Raw genomic sequence first — 6700 nt, 5'->3', positions numbered from 1 at the left:
AATTTTCTGGGCATGTACATAAAAATCAGTGTTATATACTGATTTAATACTGATTTAATACGGTTAATAGTTATTGATATATTGATCCGTACGATTTTGTGGGAATTTTAACATCTGTTGACTTCAACCCATACGAAGATAAATAGGTAAAGTCACCTGCAATTTTATTTTTCAAACAGAGATGGCGACAGAGATGCAAAAGTTAAAAATTGCAGTTTTCAAAATTTTATTTTGCATTATGTGCCAAATATTTTACAAAACTGTATTATTTTTTTACTTGGTTTTACACACTTCTAATTGAGTTTATTTAAATAATGAAGATGCTGAATCAAATCCTTCTTTATTGCACCTACAGATGTACATAAAAAAAGACCAAAGCTGCAACAAAAATTTTGTATATTATTTTATGAACTCCCTGTCATTATGTTATTCCAGCACATTGTTTCTTTGTTATAAAGTCAACGGTATCTGTACTGCAAACTTGTTACTCTTAACTAGGTTAGGAAACCTCTTCAGCTCTCTTAAATAATTTTTAACTCTTAACTTAAAGAGTAAGAATAAGAGTAAAATGATGTCATCCTTAGAATTTTGACATACTTGAGAGTATAATTTTACTCTCAGTGGCTTTATACATATGGGCCCTGAAGCCATGATGAAATCTCACCTCTGCAGTTCTGCTTTCCAATTCTTTAACCTCTGTGCCGCCAGCACTCACACACCTGATAGATGCTGTTGCAGCCTCATGTGTCATGTCGAAATAATCACACTTACATGATCAAGAGCGTATGGGATCTCAGGGCACTTTGTGCGTCAGCTGCACTAGTGCCAGACAGATTGAGGTACACACAAAGGCCCCGTATGATCCGGAGCCCACGATAGCTTCTATGAGGGACGTAAATATGATCAAAATGAATAAAGAAAATATTTTATTTCCAAACAAACGTCTTTTTTAAACTGCTTTTAAGAATCTTGAAAACTCATATCGGTCGAGCACTAAACTGCACAGCGGTCTCTTTTTCATTTTTGAATTTTTTTCAGTTTGATTTAAGGCGAGTGTGTTAGTTTTTCCGCTGCACACCTCAACCTCGTCTGATTTACTGTTGCGTGTTTCTGACATCACTCGCTCTGCTAAAAGCCCCAAACAGCAGGTCATGGAGTCTGAAACAGGCCGGCAGACCAAATAAAGTGCAGAAGAACACAGCATTCGTCACCGGGAACCAATCACAGGCCTCCAAACGCCATTAACCTGACAGGACTCGTGGACCTGAAGGTCAAGGGTTTCTCTTGGGTGCGTGCACACTTCCATTACAGCAATTATTGTGTTTAAAGATTGACTTCATAATGAAGGGCTGGTAAATGCACAACAGTTCTTTCATTTCACGTATGTTCGGACAGGACGGCCCGCCCGTACTCTTCATGTGTGCTTCAGATGTTTGAAATGAGCTTTCAAAGGGAAATTCCACACAGCACATTATTTGTGAAATCTGGCAAACAGAAAATGTGGAATCCCGTGGATGGGGTGTTAGATATAAATCTTGAAAAAACTATTTCAACAGGCCTGAAGCGAACCACACACACACCGAAATCTGGCAAGCACAAAATGTGGGATTCCGTGGATGAAGAACAGGCATGTACCCCACACTAATGCACACTTACACGCACTAACACACATGTACCCCCACACTAACGCACACACACTAACACACATGGACCCCCACACTAACACACACGTACCCCCACACTAACACACTATTACACACACGCACCCCCACACTAACGCACACACACTTACAAACACGGACCCCCACACTAACACACACTACATCATGAACACACACACTTACGCACCCCCACACTAGCGCACACACACTTACACACACTAACACACACTACCGCACAAGTCAGAATGAATGACATAGCATGTTATCTCCACTTTAAAGCTCCAACAAACACAAAAACACATTAATGTGAATAATAAATGTTGTAATCAATTCTGAAGTGAAATTATTGTTTCAAGCTTATTTACTAATATTGAAAACAAACCAAATGCTAAATTAAAATATGGTGGCGTGTCCATCTCATTGGTTCTTGTGTGTCTCGTGTGTATTTTAAGTATAAAAACGAATAACTAAATATAGTCGCATAATCATTTTATGAAAAAATAAAGTATGATTAAGGTTATGAGAAAACGTACAATATTTGCAGTATAAGCTTCTGTACGAGTATACTTGAAAATTGCAAGTACTAAATAAGTAAACTTGACATAGTTGTTAACTAGTTGTGTTCTCAAAGTTTACTACTGTTACACAAAGTGTACTTAGAGGTATACTTTTATAAACAAAAAAATGCTCCTTTTTGGTAGTATTCAAATAGTACACTTACAAGTGCACTGTTAGTACATTCTTATTAGTATACTTACTACATTAAGTATGCTTACTAACGTAATGGGACTGTTCACCCCAAAATTTAAATTCTATCATAATTTTGTTTCAAATCTGTTTACATTTCTTTGTTCTGCTGAACACAAAGGCAGATATTTGGAAGAGTGTCAGTAACCAAACAGATCTCATCTCCCAATGGTAACTAACATTCTTCCAAATATCTTCCATTGTGTTCAGCAGAATAAAAGAAGTTCACTTTCCTTTTTGGGTGAACTTTCCTTTTTAGCATACTTAATAAATGAATACGAAGGCAACTTATTTTTGAGCATTCAAACACAAACTGTCAAGAACATCGTAGCACACATAGCATGAGTAACACTTACATCAGAGTCTTGTAAAGTATACCTCAGAGTTCTACATATACAGTATGTCATGACATGAAGCAGCGCTTTGCCCATCAATCTCACTTGAAAGACTTAAAGAGGTTCATGCTGGCCTGGAGTTTAACTGGGACTGGAACTAGTGAAACCACCTCAAATCAGTGATGTGTTTCTGATTATTGAAATTGAACATGCCACATCTGTGACATCACATGTGAACCACAGTAACGTTTCTGCTTTTGGGTGCAAATTAAGTCGTTCCATTAACCTGTTGTGAAATACTGACACACTTTTCATTTCAGCTTTTGTTCTCCTGCAGTTTCATGCCAGAGGTTTGCGGCAGCCACTGAGGAAATGTACAATCCAGAAATTCATTCCACATTGAGTCAGGCTTACACCCTTGCAGAAAACAACTATACTTAAACAAAGTTCAAGGGTAGTTTTAAGTATACTTTACACTGTAAAAATTACACGTATATTTACTTTACAGTTTTTTTGGATTGCTTACACACTTAAATTAAAAGTTGTACACTATTAGCAAAACCTTACACTCAAGAAGCAAAACATCAGCCCATATTTGCACAACTATGAGCACATTGTCAAACTCACACTTGTTGCAAAACTCTACACACTTAACATACATTACACACAAAAAGTGCAAAACACGTGCCCTGTTTTGAAAATCGTGCTTAAGCAATCCAAAAAAACTGTCAAATATTTTGTGTAATATTGTTAGTAGAATTTATCAAAGTACTTTCAAAGCTTTTTTTTATGCAATAGTTCAAAAATAAAGTTAAATTATCTAAATATTTGAACACATATTACATGCTTAACTTAAATAAATCATTTACATTTACATTTACATTTAGTCATTTGGCAGACGCTTTTATCCAAAGCGACTTACAGTGCACTTATTACAGGGACAATCCCCCTGGAGCAACATGGAGTAAAGTGTCTTGCTCAAGGACACACTGGTGGTGGCTTTCAGTGGTTTAACCCACTAGAACACCATCTCCAAGAAGAGAAGAAGAAATCAAGAAGAAATACTAATTTGAGCATTCGGAGTTAACAACTTGTTTAACATCCATTTAACATTTATAACAGAATCTCTTCTAAATCGTAAAGACAATTGAACAAACACTTCAAGTGTTTCATTTTTTTTTCTAAAACGACTCTCCTAATGCTGTTGCATGCTGGGAACTCTAAATCCACTGCTCAGTTAGTGACATTAACAAAAATAATTCATTTAGTCCCACAATAAAAAAATGAAGTAAAGATCGTTTATAAGAGGTTAAGTGGGTTCAACGTGATAAAATTAACTCAAATTTTGGATAAAAAACAAGAACACAATTTTAGTTAAAGTTTCCTCAATTAATTTAATGAAATCTACTACAACACATAATCATATTTTACAGTCTATAGTACTAGTGTATTATTTCAATACCACTAAACTAAACTTGCAAAAAAATGTTTTTAAATATACTTTGAGTGAACGCAATACTTTCTGTGGAAAAGATTTCAATATACCCAAGTTTTAAATCAGAGTCGGATCGAGAGAACCTGTCCGTCTGGCATTGAACATTGGACTTCCAGCTCTTTTAACTCTGAGTTACCATCACCCACAACATCTCTAGTGATCCTGACGTATTGGGTTTCTGCTCCTTGTTTCAATAAACAAGAGGTCAGATTCAGCCCATCACTCACGGGAAGCGTTTACTCCCTATACATCAGCAGTAGTGCTCACATTATTATCTATACTTCAACGTTGTGTAAAGTATAAACACAACGACTGAAGGGCTGGTGAAACTTAATCAATAAAATAACATAATGTGTTAAACTTAAATGTTATTAAGAACTAATGACATTTATTGTTCTGTCTACCCTATGGGGAGGTTTTCGATGCGCTCCCTTCTAGCGGTGGAAGTGCCCCGCGACAGCCGCCTTTAGGCCCGATTCACATTTTGTGTCTAAAACCGACAAAATATTTTTTTCCAAATTCCTGGCATCCGTCGTCGCTAAGCAACCATGGGCCACGATAGCCGTTGAGACGGGGAGGTATAAACAAAGGATATATGGATTATATGCACTGAAAAAACCTTGCAAATTGAGTTGTGCTGTGATCATCCACCATTATTCATGCTTGCTGCATTGATGGGCAGGGAGTTTTTGCCCAATAACAGAACCAAGCTGCCAATCTAAACTGTATGACAATTGTAATTTTTGATGTTGGTGAACCCGAAATAAATTACTTTACAGATCCATGAAACCCAAATTTACATTCAAAGGGATCGAATGCATAAAATTTCAGTCTTCAGAGTGAAAGAAAAGATTTCTTAGCAGCCTGTTAAGTGTTGGATGATCACCAACAAATGCTGGGATATTTTCCAGATTTTGACAAGTAAAAAAAAAGAGAGAATCTTCAATGACAAATCAAAGCCAATGAGAGCAGTCAACATCTTCCTAAGCATCCATCATAAATAGCCCCCCACCCCTCCCGCCATTACCAATCCTTCTTACTTCATAACCCCAAACCATCTGACTTCATTCTGATATGCAACTCCAACTTCTCACGAAGGGTCCTGTCCTACATTTTCTTTCGAATTGAATATCAAGTTTCGCTCTGTCTTTTAGACTTCTTATGAGGACTCTCGGGGGTGCTGTAGGAGCCTCTTTGAAACTTTAGCTTGTTAAGCCACGAGATACTCTTAATTCGAAAGATTTAAAGATGCTGTACAGTTCATCATCCTTATTCAGATCATTCATGAGAAAAAGACACACTATAGTCTGGGTGAAAGTAAAAGCTTTGATTTCAAGCGTCTCCAGATTGCCAAATCCAGAAAACAGTGTAATCTGTTTTTCGTTACCATACGTCTGCGTTGTTTGTTTAGCAGCTGTCTAAATCAGCGGGTGAACTCTCCTGCTGAGCACGGCTTCAACTCAAATCAACATGACGGACCATTAAATAAAGAGACTTGGGCAAAAGGGCAAACCAGAGGAAAATGTTATTGCTCAGAGCTTGCTTCACATAACTTAATCTCGGATGTTTCTCCTAAAATGAGACTATTATTGTATGGATTGTATGGATGGAGCTGTAAAATGAATGTAGATGTCAAATCATCTGATTTGAGTCAATTTGATGAGAAATGTTTGAGTTGATATTGAGATCTCCAATTATGTTGACTTTTGATTGCAGACGGGACAAATCTGAGCCAGTTTGACACATTGCTGAAAGAGACATTTGTGAAAATTCCCAAGAGAAATGGTTCTCAAAAAATCAAATTTGCTCTTCAAGATACTACAATATATTTTTTCTGATGGAAATATACAGCAATAGACTTCCAACAAATCACACAACCCTCACAGCTGTCTGGAAAAGTTTAAGGTTCTTCGGCCAAAAAGGAAAATTGTGTCATCGTTTGTTCCCTATTCATGAATTATCGTATCTATGCAAAGTTAAAGTTGCAAATGCTTCGTTGGTTCACTGATCGAAAACTTACTCGAATCTCAGACAGAGTTGTAATGTATTCAAGTCATTGTGATAAACTGGCCAAGAGACGGTCGTGATGTGTACAGCTCTGGTCAGCGTTCATTCATCATGTGAATTCCTTTATTCCCGAGACGGGCCGTTGAAGTCTGACACAGCATTCCAGGCAAACAGAGACCGCAGAAGTCCACAGAGAGACTGTGTCTCATTCACAACTCGTAAACCATCCGGATTTAGATGTGGCTACCGAAAGCGCTGATTTGAGAAAATCAACCCTCGAGGGTCTCTGCCCCCCTCCTGACCTCTTCAATGAGACGTGCATTTCTTTCAAGCAGAGGCAAGCTCCAGTCGTGTTAAATATGAGCTTTTTCTCCCTCGTTTTGGGTCTCGATGTAAATCAAGGCTGGCAGGCAGAGTTACGTCATTTCTAAACTAAACTCTAGTCAGGGGTGACC

The sequence above is a fragment of the Triplophysa dalaica genome, chromosome 13, assembly GCF_015846415.1.
Source record: "Triplophysa dalaica isolate WHDGS20190420 chromosome 13, ASM1584641v1, whole genome shotgun sequence".
Classification (NCBI taxonomy): Eukaryota; Metazoa; Chordata; class Actinopteri; order Cypriniformes; family Nemacheilidae; genus Triplophysa; species Triplophysa dalaica.
The sequence above is the reverse complement of the archived record's forward strand: the minus strand, read 5'-3'. Positions refer to the sequence as shown.